Below are 15,530 nucleotides of genomic sequence, written 5' to 3'. Positions count from 1 at the left end.
GAGTCAAAAGGCCAATACCTATAAGCACCCTACAAAGAGTGTGCACGTGCAATACATTATGCATAGTGCCCCTAATGTGTCTAATATATGTATACATGCATGTTAAGCATGGGTGTATCTATATGTGTGTGCATTATATGTGTGTGTGTAGAGGGGTGTGAATTGGTGGGAGGTGGAGTGCATATGGGTCTAGTATATGTGGGATCATGTGAGTCTAGGTATGTGTCACTATGTGCATGAGTGTGAGTCTCTAGTGTGTCTATGTGGCCATAGTCTGATGTAGCATGTGTGGGGGTGTGTGTGTGATGTGTATCTATCTAGTGCTTCTTCTGGGTGAGGTGTGTGTATATCAGCTATATGCTGTGTCCTATGGGAGTTGTGGGTCATACGTGTGTGTATGTGTGTAGATATATATGCCTATGTAGAGGTATGTATGGGTGCATGTTGTGAGAGTGCATGAGTGGTGTGTTTTTATGTGTGGATTGATGTATGTATGGATGTGAGTTTGCATGTATGTTATGTCTCATGTGATGTGCACATTCATGTGTATGCATGACTATTTGGGTCTACGTGTGCATCACCTTGTGTGTGTACATGTGGCATGTGTAGTGAGATATGTGTAGTGTGTGTCTTTGTACATGTATGTATGTGTTGGGTATGTGTTGTGTATTTAGTGTGCGGTGCACATACAGTGTATATGTGTGGGTTTGTGTGTGTGTTTGTGGGGTGAGATTCTTGTGGGATGGAGTACATGCACTTTGTGTGTGGGGGTGCATGTGTTTTCTATGTACAATGCACATGTGTTTTTGTGGGGTGATATTCTTGTGGGATGGAGTATGTGCACTTTGTGTGGGGGTGCATGTGTTTTCTATGTACAATGCACATGTGTATGTGTTAATGTAGGTGGTGGGATGTGCATATGTGTGTGTGTTACGGTGCTTTTAAAAGGGGGATGTGCGTGTGTGATTGCTGTGGGCATAGTGGTGATGTTAGGTGGCGGTGGAGGTGGGCTAGCGCAGTGATTCACGAGATGAGGAGGTTAGTGGGGGGTGAAGACGAGCGGCCACGGAGGAGCGGGGAAGGGCGTGGTAGCCAGGTGGTGGCCTGTAGCAAGGCGCCTTAGAGCTGGATCAGTCGGGGAAGGTGGGTCTAGAGGGAAGCCTCCGACGACTTGATGGAGAGATAGGGGTGGCTTTGGCAGCAGGCAGACAGTGGGCGCCAAGTTGCCGCCAGCGGGTGGGAGCAGCTCAACGCCTGCACTTGGTGGCATAATGGCCGGGGTGGATGGGAGAGGAGGGAGAAGCAGGGAGGTTGCAAGGAGAATCGGGCTAGGGCTAGTGGCAGGAAGAGCTAGCGGGCGAAGAGATTGGAGAGGAAGACAATGCATTGGGGGCAGATGGGAGAGGCCACACAATCAGGCATGAGAGAGCGACGGAGGGCACAATAGGCCATGTGTGCCGGGCCATGCAGGACAGGCGGAGTGCAGGGTAGGCCATTGCAGGTGTCACACTGGCGTGGGCAATGGACGTGATGAGGGTGAACAACAGTGATTGGTGGGGAGGGGAATAGCTAGTGGCCTTGCGGGCGAAGATGGTAGCCTGCGAGCCAACGGGAAGGAGACGAAAGAGTGGCCCGCCAATGGGAGGAGCTGAAGCAGATGGCTTTAGAGCGACTAGATCAACGACATGGCATGGCCCTAGCGGCAGAACGATGGACGTTGCAGGGGCACGGGAAAGGATAAGCCATCCTAACCTTAACCACCTTCTTTTGTGGGAGCAGGCAGGGGCCAATGGCTGCCTGCCCGGCCGCCCTTTTCCTTCATCCTCCTTTTCTTTTTCTTTTACTTCTTCTTCTTTTCCTCCCCTTTCTTTCCCACTTCTTTTCCTTCTTAAAGTTCGTTTGTGAAGGCAATGAAAGATTGTATGGATACACATGCAGACTTGTTATACAAGGATTAGCCTATGTACTTAGTATTTCTGTACTAGCTTATACAGGGTTTACATCCTCATGTGTGGGATAATACTTCATGCTTTCTTGGAGTTGAACCCTTTCATTTTCTATAAACCTAAATCCATTCCCCATTCCATTCAAGTTCCTTCAAAGAATATGAAACCATCAATAAAATGTACCAACATGATTTATGACATGTAGGATCTTTGGCAATGACAACAACAATGATCACTAACTACCAAACAAGTACAATAGAGTATTATTCACTTTCTTTATCAACAACTACTTTCACTCCTCCAAGGACAATATCATAGCCATCTCAAGGCTTCCACATCCAATGTACAAGTTACAATATGCTATCGATGATGGTGAGTGCAAAGGAAATATCACTCATTTGGGAGGGGGCTAATGTTAACCTTCAAGAGATAAGGAGGATGAAAAAGTCAAGTCAATTCAAGTGGAAGAATAAAATTCAAAGCATCAAAATTTTCTTTTAAAGATGTTTACTTTTTTACTTTTCACATATGTTATTTTGGGTACTACCCATCCATAATATGTGGTTACAAATGGGTCCATCAATTCATTATGGATTTAGAACCTCATTATTTTTGTAACATGACATGAGATTTGGGCTTACTCTTATGTAAATTATAAGATCTCTTGAAATCAAACTAGAAGATGTTGAATGGATATGAGGGTTACAACTATACAATTTCTATATATTTTTACTTAAATGAGGTCCAATTAATTGAAGATATACACACAAATTAAAAATTATTTGCCAAACACTTAAAAACCAGGTAGGTGGCTAACTCTTGGTGGAAACCCTTATCCTAATCTCAATGTATAAAGAGCAAGAAGTTAATGGAAGAGCTCATTCTTGTGTGTGCATGAACTTTGAGAGAAATCATTGTCCTTGATTTTATCTCATCCTCTTATGCACCGTGTTAAGAGCAAGGGAGAGTGAAATGGTGATATTTTCAATGTGAGAAAGGGACTTAGATTGTGAAGCTCTTTCTTCTTCTCGCTCTGCTTCTCTTCTTACCCTTCTTATTCCATACCCCAAAGGATGAGAGGTAGAGTGTGAGGTTGAGATTGAGTGTGACTGTATGTGAGAGAAAGTGAGGAGTGAATTGGAAAAATGCTTCTCCACATCTTGCTTTGTTCTCATCTTCTTTATGTTTTCTCTTCTTGATGGAATTGAATGTGGTGGAGTTGTGGGAAATAACTTGAGAGGACTATATGATTCGTGAGATTATCTACATCACCCTTCAAGGATAGACTATAGATGAAGTGATGAGTAGGTGAGTCTACTACAACCTCTTCAACGATTTAGGCTTCTTAGATCCATTGCATCCCTCTAATAGAAGAGCATTATGGCTTGTAGATTAGAATGTGAGCTAATTATGTGACAGATGGTTGATGTGTGATTAGAACCCTTGAAAGAATAGAATCTTGTTAAATGTATTGGTGTTGAATGTTAGCACCAACATGCACCTACTTATGTTATGCACATACTAAGGCTCCAAGTTTTATACGAACAGTAGTCTAGTATCCAATCAAAACCTCATAATTGATACTCAAAAATCCATGAAAAACCCCAATATTGAGGGGATAAAATTTTGGATCTTTTTATTACGAAAGCACAAGACCCTAAGCTAGTAACCATTGAAATTCATCCTATGAAAAAGGCACAAATAGAGTCTTTCATCAAGGAGGATCCCATATCCACAATGGCATGATCCACTAATATATGGTTAATATATGTTGCCACCCTTAGGCAATGCTATTCAGCATATTCAAACCAGTTGGTGCGTACATTGAATGTTGGACGCATGCGTAGTGAATGCGGGAAGGTCCCCAAGAACAAAGAACTCTATAAACCTTCATAATTTCAAGTACAAAGCAAAATGAAATTTGCACAACATGAGACAAAAGAGACAAATTGGGTGCAATCTCTCCCCATGCCTTCCGTGAGCGCTTCATAAGGCATGTATTTATAGATTTATTAATCTTCAAGCTAAAAAATAGCCCACTTTACAAATAGCATGCTTTTGTGTTTATGTTTGCATTTGTGTTTGCCCAAATATAGAATAAAGTGTTTGAGCAACATAAAGCGACCAAAAATTGGGATGCACCCACATATAATTATGAGATAATGAATTATTTTGATGAGCATCTATGTGTCTATAAAATGATAAAATATTTTGTTGAGTACCTTAGTAAATAATTGTATCTAAATAATTATTGGTGCCATGCCTCCATTAATAAGATATGTGTCTATCAAAATGTTGGGTTTTATATATTTATTTACTGACAATTGTGAATGCTGCAGTTGATGTGTAGAGCAGGTAGCAACGGTGTTGGGTAGCACTAGGAGATGGTATAAATCTAAATATTGACAAGGATTATTATTTTTTATAGGCTCACATCTTATTAGTGGAATTGTGGCACCAATAATTATTTAGACGCGCTTATTTACTAAGGTACTTGACAAAATATTTTATCATTTTATAGTCACATAGACGCTCAACAAAATAATTCATTATCTCATAATTATATTTGGATATAACCCAATTTTTTGTTGCTTTATGCTGCTCAAACACTTTATTCTATATTTGGGCAAACGCAAATGCAAATGAAAAAGCGTGCTATTTGTAAAGTGGGCTATTTTTTCGCTTGAAGATTAATAAATCTATAAATACATACCTTGTGAAGCTTTCACGGAAGGCATGGGGGAATATTATATCCAATTTGTTTGTTTTGTCTCATGTCGTGCAAATTTCCTTTTGCTTTGTACTTGAAATTATTAAGGTTTGTAGAGTTCTTGGTTCTTGGGGACCTTCCAGCATTCACTACGCATGTGTCCAGCATTGGACCTGCACACCAGAAATATAAATCCATTAGAATAAGACAAAGAATCAATTGAAATCTAGTTATTAACAACTAATTTGTTCCAATTAGCTTGAAAACTAGGGTCATGGTCATAGGTATCCTTCATAGGAGTAAGGGAATCAAAGGATAGAATAGAAATATTATGGATACTTGGTCTCCTACTCAATGCATTGGCAACAACATTTTCTCTTCGTGGCTGGTATTTGATAAGTGGATAAAAACTTTGAATGAAAGCAACCCATTTAATATGGTGATTCGAAACTTGTGGCTGACTAAGGAGATGTTTGATACTTTGCTGGTCAGTTTAAATCATAAATTTGGATCCCATCAGATAGTGTTTCCATTGACGTAAGACTTGAACTTCAGCTAACAATTCTTTATCACAGGTGGAATACTTCAACTCGAAATGTTTAAGTTTGCAACTAGAATAGGCTATGGGATGTGAATCTTGCATGAGGATAGCTCTTATTCCTAATCCACTAGCATCACTAACTACTAGGAAGAATGGTCGACTAAAATCAAGTAATTGTAAGAAAAGTGCATGTGTTAAAGCATGTTTTAATAAATCAAAATACTTTTGTTAGTTGTCATACCAATGATACACAACACCTTTTTTTAACAATTTTGTCAAAGGCAATGCAAGCAATGAAAAATTACTCACAAATTTTCTATAAAAGTTGGCAATGCCTAAGAAAGAACGTTATTCATGTACATTTTTAGGGATTGGCCAATTCAAAATTGCCTCTATCTTTTTAGGATCAATGCAAATACCATCACAAGAAACAATGTGACCTAAGTATTCAATCTAGGTTTGAAAAAATTTACTCTTGTCAAGGTTAGCATACAATTGATTCTCTTTCAACAATTTGAAAACTAAAGATAGATGTTTATAATGCTCATTCTCATCCTTACTGAAAACCAAAATATCATTAAAGAAAACAATCACACAATTCTGATACTTCAAAAATATACGATGCATCATATAATTGAATGTAGCTGGTGCATTGGTCAAACCCAAAGGCATAACACGAAATTCATAATGACCAAACTGAGTTTTAAATGCAGCCTTAAAAATGTCAAGTGTATCCATGCGTACTTGACGATATCCAAACTTGAGATCTATCTTGCTAAAAAGAGTGGCCCCTTATATTTTATCCATGAGGTCCTCTACCCTAGGGATTAGATATCTATTCTTAACAGTGATTTTGTTTAGGGCACGATAGTCAATGCACATCCTATAAGTATTATTTTTCTTCTTAACTAATAGGATAGGTGCACCAAAAGGAGAACTACTAGATCTACTGAGTCTTCAATTCAACAATTCCTCAACTTGTGTTTGTATTTCTTTTTGTTCAATCTGATTGTATTTATAAGGTGCTTTGCATGGGGTTGAGAACCTAGAATTAAATCTATTTTATGGTCTTCAAGACATGTAGGTTGTAAACCAGGTGGTAAATCAGCACAACAAAACAATCTTTAAACTGTGAAAGAAATTGTGCATGCCTAGGATGCATCTTATTTTTCTTAACTTCAATTTAATTCACCCATACTAAATATGATTTACTACATTTTCTCAATGCACGTTTAGCATGTGTGTGACTAAGCAGTGGAAAAGTTTCAAAGCGCAATCTATGTAATGTGATTTGGTTTTCGTTAAAATGAATTTCCATGGAATGTGTGGAATAATCTATGTTAGGGTTATATTTGTGATGCCAAGGCATTCCTAAAATAATATCACTAGCTTGCAAAGGCACAACCAATAAATTTTTGCACTCAATATAATCACCAATTTTAATCTCTAAATCATGCACTTCTTATGTACAATTTTATCTAGTGCCTAAGAATGCAGTCTTTATGCGATAATGAGTTGGAACAGTAGATAAATTCAATTATTTTTACCAACTTTGTGGAAATAAAATCATGCTTTCTTCCATCATCATGCAAAACAATCTTTTCTTGACCATGCATAAAGCATTTCATTGTTAATAACGAATGAGGATTTGGCATACCTGGTAAAGTATCTGAACCATCGCTGATATCATCATCATCTTCATTAAATTTTGGCATATATTCATGGTCGTCATCATCATTTGCTCCCAAGTAATTGATTTGAACACCTTGCTTCTTGGACTGACAATTTCTTGCTAAGTGTTTAGGCTAATGACACTTGTAGCAAACCATAAGCTTTGCTTTGGAGACATTGTTGGTAAGGGTTGGAAGTTTGGGTATATTGTGATTTTGTTAACCCCAACGCGAAGAAAGCAAAAGGAAATAAAAAAGACACAAGGCAAAGGCAGAAAAAAGGTAGCCCGACTGAAGAAAGAAGAGGAGGAAAGGCCAAAAGCATAAGGGCAACCTTAAAAGTCCAAGGCAAATGCAAAAGAAGAAATGTGCATTTTAAAATAAAAAGGCGCACCCTGAAATCTTGTAAAAGAGCACCCGGCTCTCACCCGTGCAATTTGTAAATATAGACGGGCGGTGGAAAGGAAGCTAGGAAGATAGAAGGACAATGGAAAAAAGGGCCTAGGCTATGGCCGGCCATGTAAGAAAGGGGAAACGAGGATGACCGCCCAAAAGGGATTTAGGGTTTTGTATATAAAGTTGAAAAGTGAATGAGAAGCTCATTCTTGTGTGTGGCTAACAAGAGCTTTCTTCTTCCTCTCTTCTTCTCTCATTCTTGCTTGTGTGTGCTCTTGAGAGAGGGAGTGTGAGAGTGTGAGGGAGTGAGTGTGTGGGAGTGAGGGATCAAGAGGGTGAAGCTCTTCACCATCTCCTCTTCTCTTCTTCTCTTCTCTTCTCTCACGCGCGCAGCTATGAAGGATGGAGCTTGGAGATGGAGGAGGCTTGAGGTTGCTTGAGCTTGCCACAAGGATCCTGGAGCTACCGATGTGCAAGAGAGAGGAGGGTACTCGATCGAGCATCAAGGTAAGCTCACTACACTCGTAAGGTAGGCATGGCGCATCGGCTATGTGAGAGGTAGCCATGGCCGCTCGGCTTGAAACGCTTGATCAATCAGCGGTCTTGAGGTCTCAAGATAGAGCTTGTAGGTCCCCTTCATTTTGGTTCCGTTGCCGAGACCGACAGAATCGAGCCTTGAGCACCGCGCGCATCAAATCGAGCATAGGAGTAGGGCCTTTGCTCAAAACGGTGCTTGAGATAGATAGGAGATTTAGGAGGTTTAATCATTTAAGCAAGTAAGTATTTTGAGTTTTTTTATGAGTGCTTGAGTAGATAAATACAATCCATGCTTGGTTTTACGATTTTTTGTTAGCATTAGGTAGGATAGGATTAAGATTCGAAACTGAAATGGTAGGGTTTTTGCTGCTGTAAATTTGGTTGCAATAAGAAAAAGAAGGCAAAAATTGTGTTTTTTAAGGGGGAAATCACAACGGGGAAAGGCTGCAAGGTTAGAGAGTGGTTGGGCAATGCTATGTAAGGCTGGGGTAAGGGGAGAAGAGCTCATTTGCATTCTGACTTAGTTGAGAGAGAGCAAGAGAGAGTGAGAGAGCTACATGCAGAGGAGCGAACGCCCTTCAATCACACTTCCACGGTGCTACAGGTATACAAATCTCTTACCGGGCATGCCCTTGTGTGTATCTAATAGCCTAGAATAGGTAATCATCAACATAATACTAGATTCAGCACCATTTTCATTGTCAGAAATGCGTCGACCCTGACACGTTCGGACGTTCGAACCCCAGAATCGGGCAGTTGGCTGCCCTGAACCTAGGGTTCGGCGTTCGGCCTTGGGGCATTCGGCCACGTGACGTTCGGGCTTCGGGCTTCGGCCGCCCGAACGAAGGCCTTCGGGCTTTGGAGTTCGGCCTTCCGGCCATCTAGCCATTCGAACCTTATCATTCGGGCTTCGGCGGTTCGGCCCCTCCAAATTCGGGATTTGGCCATTCGGTGTTTGGATGGCCAAATTCGATTTCGGCCTTCAGACTCGGCCATTCGGGCTTCGGCCCTCGCACTCGGCCATTTGGCCTTCGGCCCGGTTGAACAAGACATTCGTACTTCGGTGGTTCGGACGCCAATTCTGAGATTCGAACCTTGCCATTGGGCCAATTTTGGCCGAATGCATTTTTTGACATTATTTTAATAATTTAAGCCCAAACCCGCGTTGCCAACACTAGTGCGACCCTATAGGTGCGAGAAAATCATAGAAAACTTGGTCATGTGGCTAGGAAACCTAGCAAAGTGTGTTGTCGCAGCCTAGTCGCAACAACAGACCAAACATCAAACCCCACATACCTAAGAGATGCAGCAGAGATCCAGATTTTAACCAGGCAGCCGTATGTTGACCTCATACCCAGTGGCCAAGAGCTGAATGTAGCATTGACATCGCACTTGAGTGCTGTAATCCCGCACACATAGTAGGCCACATTGGTTGTGCACTGAAAGAGCAGAAAGCCTGATTTCACACCGAACGCACAGACACCACACTGAGTATACATAATTTGAGGATTGGTTGTAATAACAAGTAATACACTCGAGCATAATCATTCAAGGAACCCACCAATAGAAGTGAACCCCAAGACTTAGCAGATAAACAGGGTTAGGACCCAGGAGGACGTTAAGTAGACGCAAGGATCTAGAAGGTGACAACATAGAGGATTGGGCGCTGCCAAAACTACTCGAACTGATTGATGGCCTTGTGGAATTGGAGGCAGAAACAATGTCAGGATCAAGAGGCGACCTAGGAGAGGACTGTCTAGGTCTAGGAGAATTCCCAGTCTCACTACAGGAACTAGTCCATGACTATGATTTACTTACTAGGACCGTGATCCAGGGCAGACCTATAGAAGAAGTGGTAGCAAGCCTCGAAGAAGAGAGAAGAGCAATCAGGAGAGCACTACAAGACATAATTGCCTACAACCACGAGCAAAGGGCTAGAATGCTACAGCAAGATGTGTCAAGATTGTGGGAGAGAAGGAAGGAGTCTCACTTGTAGCTTTCTTGCTTGCACAATGGGGGAATACACACAGAGGTGGAGGCTGAAAACAGTTTTTCTCTTCTTAGTTGTGTAAGCCAAAAGAACTCTCATACAAAGAAATAGAAGAACCCTATATATGGGTCTCAAACCAAACTCAACTAACTAAGGTGGCATACTAACTGAGCCACGAACTAGAGTAGATAAGGATAGCTATCATGTAGCTATTATTCATGGGCGATGTACCAACCGCATCTGCAACTAACACGTCGGTGACATAAATGCACAACGGTCACCCTGGGATATCACGAGTGGAGCTCGATATCTTAACACTCCCCCTTGAGCTCAATCCCAATTCCTGCACACCAAGCAGGTCTCTGAACTTGCGCAGCTTCTTTGCGCCCAATGCCTTCGTGAATATGTCAGCTACCTGATCCTCTGTGCTGACATAAACTAGATCAATAAGACCTAGTAAAACCCTCTCCCGCACATAGTGATAATGCACCTCAATGTGCTTTGTTCTAGCATGATAGACTAGGTTATTTGCCAAGTGTATACTACTCATGTTGTCACAATAAATGACAACTGGTCCATCTGTAGACTGATGCATATCATAAAGTAGCTTATGCAACCAAGCTACCTCACATGCAGCCATTGCTGCACCCCTGTACTCAGCCTCTGTGCTCGACAAGGCAACTGTAGGCTGTTTCTTGCTGCTCCAAGTGACTGTTGCACTCCCAAAAGAGAACACATATCCACTGGTAGATTGTCTATCAGAAATGCTACCAGCTCAATCAGCATCAGTGTATCCATGCAACTGTATTTGAACCCCAGTCTCATAAAATAGTCCATACTGCAATGTGGACTTCACATACCTGAGTATGCGTCTAGCCGCATCCAAATGTGGTTTCCTTGGAGCTTGCATAAACTGACTTACCAATCCAATAGCATAGCTGAAATCTAGCCTAGTAATAGTCATATAAATCAAACTTCCTACTATGCGTCTGTACATAGTAGGGTCTTCCAGAAGCTCACCTGCATCTGTGCTCAACTTCACATTCTGCTCCAAAGGAACTGAAATAGGCTTACAGCCTGTCATCCCATATTTGGACAGCATGTCCAATCCATACTGCCTCTGCAAGAGCTGTATCCCACTTGGTGATCTAATCACCTCAATGCCCAAGAAATAACGCAGCTCTCCCAAATCCTTCATCTCAAACTTCTGCTTCAATAGCATTTTCACATGAAGGATATCTTCATCATTGTCACCTGTCATAATCAAATCATCAACATAAATAACAAGTAGCATAATACATTTCTCTGTTTTTCTCACATAAAGTGAGAAATCTGCCTTGGAAATCTGAAAGCCAATAGTGATAAGATACTGTCCTATCTTGTCAGACCATGCTCTAGGTGCTTGCTTCAAGCCATACAAGGCTTTCTTCAACCTGCAAACAAACTCAGGATGAACAGCATGCACATAACCTGATGGCTGCTCCATATAGACCTCTTCTTGCAAATCACCATGCAAGAAGGCATTCTTTATATCCATCTGATGTAAAGACCATCCCTTTGATGCAGCCATAGCAATGACTGCTCTTACGGTTGCCATCCTTGCAACCGGACTGAATGTTCCTTTATAGTCAATGCCATATGTTTGTGCATACCCCTTGACTACTAATCTTGCCTTGTATCTGTTCACAGAACCATCTGCATTGTGCTTCACCTTATAAACCCACTTACAACCAATTGCATTCTTACCTTTAGGCAAAGGTACTAACTCCCATGTAGCATTTGCTTCCAAGGTATCGATTTCTTCATCCATGACTTTCTCCCATTTTTCTTTTCCCATGGCTTGCTCAAAAGAAGTGGGGTCTGGTTCCTGTATCACTTTGACCATATATGCATAGTGAATGGCTGTAAATCCATCATATTTCAGTCTATCCACAGGATACCTAGCTTTGTAGACCTGTGCAAAATAGGTTCACTCCCAGGTGCTCTCAAAACATCCCTGGTCTTCCTTACTCTCCCCCTCCATCTGACCTTAGGCATTTTATTTGCAGGCCTGTTTCTTTTTCAACCATTACTTTAAGAGTTTTGATTTACCCAAAAAATTCACTTTTCTTTTTCATAAAATACACCTAAACTTTTCTGCTATAGTCATCAATAAAACTGACAAAATAATGACAGCCTCCAAGAGATGCAGCTTTAGTTGTCCACACATCAGAGTGGATTAATTCCAATGGCTTCTTACTCTCTTGAACATGTCTAGGAAATGGTTTCCTTGCCTTTTTCCAAACTGACAGGCTTCACATACCTTATGCATTTCTGCAACCTTGAATTTCGACAATCCTGCAATAATATTTTGGGCCTACATTGATTTAAGTCGCTGTACATTAACATGACCAATGCGTTTATGCCAGATATCAATATCTGCAACTACACCGGTCCCATGTGCAAACATTGCTGCACTCAATTCAGACATGTCTGCATCCAATGTAAACATTCTACCCTTCTTCTTTCCTTTTGCTATCAAGCGACCTTTATTTTTCATATCCTCAACAAAGCATCCATGAGGATTAAATCTGACCTGCAAGCCCTGCTCAACCATTTGACCAACAGAAACCAGATTCTTGTGATATTCGGGACATGAAATACATCGGGCAGGTATTTCTTTTTCCCATCCTGCATAGACAAAGAAAATTTTCCAATCTGCACAATAGGATGTGCAGTATCATCACCAGTCTCCACAAATCCTGGTTTTTCCATTTTCCTTGCATCCTCCATCCATTCTGCATGACCTGTCATGTGGTTTGATGCACCTGAGTCAACATACCATACATCGTTGCTTTCTTCTGTACTTGTCACAGAATTGTTCATGTGCTGCACCATAAACAAATGCTCATTTCTGTCATCACCCTGTCTACTAGAAGATGCATAATTCCCTTGTTGCAATTTTCCATTCATGATGTCATTCTGCTTTTTATAGCAGTCTTTAGCCATATGACCCATTTTACCACAGTAGTACCATTCAACATTGTTGTTTGCATTTTGGCCTCTTTGCCATCCACCACGACCTCTTTGGCTCCCCCTGCCTCTAGAGTTACCACGTCCTCCTCCATAGGACTGGTTTTCTTGAGTTTGCTACATATTCTGATTTCTACCACGGCCTCCAAATCGGCCTCCTCTACCTCTGCCTCTACCTCTTCCAGCATTTGAGTAGAAGACAGCTTCTTTTGAAGTTCCTCCTGAAGAAGATGCACCACCATTTCTCTGCTCCTCAGAAATTAGAATAGCAATCAACTCCTCAAAATCAGGAAATCTTTCACAGACGGAAATGGATGTTCGGAACTGTGCATAATCCTTTCCTAGACCATTCAAGGTCACAAAAACTAAATCATCATCTTCCACTGGTGACCCAATGGAAGCAAGTGCATCTGCAATCTTCTTCACCTTCATGTGGTAGTCATTGATGCTCATACTTTCTCTTTGCACATTATGCAACTCTTGCTTGAGCTGCATTTTCCTGGCTTGCGTATTTGTGCTATACATTTTTGACAAAGTATCCCATGCCTCCTTTGGCGTACTTGCATCCTGAATATGCACAATCATAGAGTCTGAAATGCTGATAGACAGCCAGTACATAACTTTCCTGGCTCTCTCATGCCATGCTTTAAATGCCTACATTTGCTGTTGATTGGGAACATCTGGAAGAACTGGTTCTTCTTCATTTCCTGCAACAAATTCCCAATATCCTTTTCCCATAAGGAAATTCATCATTCTAAACTTCCATGCTTGGAAGTTGTTCTTGTCAAGCTTTTCAGTGACAATCTGTGAAAGAGAATCAGACGCCATTACAGAACACTGCAAAAAATTCTGTCACTGCAAAAAACACAGCTTCACCCTCACAAGGGAAAATCTGCAAAACTGGCGAAAGTGGTATTTGACCACACAGTCACTTCCTAGTGACGATTTTGCATAAACAGGAACCAAGGATGATTCTGTAACTCCCAATGTCTCTACACATAAGCATACGATGCAATTTCTGCGGTAACTTTTCACCGACCTGTAGAACGGTGGTCGCACATCATAAAACTGGGCCTTTTCTTGAGTGCGTGCAGAAAACTTCCGCCTCCAAAACAGGCCCCGAAATGGCCTCAAATCAAAAAAACAGAGTCGCCAAGGGCTAAAGCCTTGGCCCGTAGCATATACTGCCCTCTTGCTTCACCGCAAAGGGCGTCTCAACTTGAGACAATGCACTCTTGCAATTTTCGGCTGTGCTACCTGCAGAGATCTGCTCCCAAAACAGAAAATGAAAGCAACACTGCTCCTCTTACCAGAACACCGCGCGCTTGGCTAGCTTTCTTGAGCTCCTTACCACGAACAAGGCTCTGATACCATGTCAAGATTGTGGGAGAGAAGGAAGGAGTCTCACTTGTAGCTTTCTTGCTTGCACAATGGGGGAATACACACAGAGGTGGAGGCTGGAAACAGTTTTCCTCTTCTTAGTTGTGTAAGCCAAAAGAACTCTCATACAAAGAAATAGAAGAACCCTATATATGGGTCTCAAACCAAACTCAACTAACTAAGGTGGCATACTAACTGAGCCACGAACTAGAGTAGATAAGGATAGCTATCATGTAGTTATTATTCATGGGCGATGTACCAACCGCATCTGCAACTAACACGTCGGTGACATAAATGCACAACGGTCACCCTGGCATATCATGAGTGGAGCTCGATATCTCAACAAGATGTAGATATGTACGAGGCTAGAAAGGTGCTAGATCTAGCTGGGCCAGCCAAATCTAGACCGAATGAAGAGAGGGAACGGGCAGTAGAGGCTGACATGACATTGAGCGAACTTGTAGCCAAGCGACTCATGGACAATACGTCTGTTGAGCAGAGTGCTATAGCCCTAGCCACCGCACTACTCTCGGGATTGGGAGTGATGCAAGGGGCTAAAGGGCAAGCTAGAATCCCTATCGTAGCAAAACAACTAGTGAAGTATGAGCCTAGCAGTGACCCATACAGCTTCATGGAGCAATTCGAGCAAGTATGCGAAGCAAACAGTCTTACTGACCTTGCGCAATGCTCTCAAGCTTTTGGCTTGTGCTTAGGTGATAAGGGGAGAATCTAGTATTCTAGCCTCAATGACGCAGAACGTACAAACTTTGCTCGCCTTAAGGGCCTCTTCATCAAGAGATTCTCGGAGGCAGGGTATTTTGACAACCGCATCGTCTGGTTGATGAATATCAACCAAAGGGAGAGGGAAGAAGTCAGGGACTACATCACTCATGTGCATAGCCTCTTTAAAAGGATCCCTGCCAATGAATGACCTACTGAGAGGGCAGTGTCTACAGTATTCATGAATGGAATTCGGAGTGAGGAGCTCTACAAGGCTTTGACCAGTAACTCTACCTTGCAACGAGACGTGCTAGCTAGAGTTTTCAAAGAGGCAATACGTGTAGATGATCAGCTTAGGGAACAAAGCATGAGGACTACCAGCCGAGAAAGTGCAAATCAAAGGGATCTAGAGAGATCAACAATTTTGGGAGAAAAAGCAACTGCTAGTGTGCAGGAAAAGGGAAAGAGTATGGACCAAGACCAGGAGATGGCGGAGATGAGAATGGAGATTGCACGACTATAGGAACTGATAAGGAAGCCTGCGCGATCGCATGTACAGTGTATATATTGTGGCGGTGAATGCCAAGATACTAGATCTAGGCCATGCTCAAATTGTGGTAGATTTGGG

This window comes from Lygodium microphyllum, chromosome 22, assembly GCF_053477565.2.
Source record: "Lygodium microphyllum isolate KBCC chromosome 22, Lygodium_microphyllum_v1.1.10, whole genome shotgun sequence".
NCBI lineage: Eukaryota > Viridiplantae > Streptophyta > Polypodiopsida > Schizaeales > Lygodiaceae > Lygodium > Lygodium microphyllum.
The sequence above is the reverse complement of the archived record's forward strand: the minus strand, read 5'-3'. Positions refer to the sequence as shown.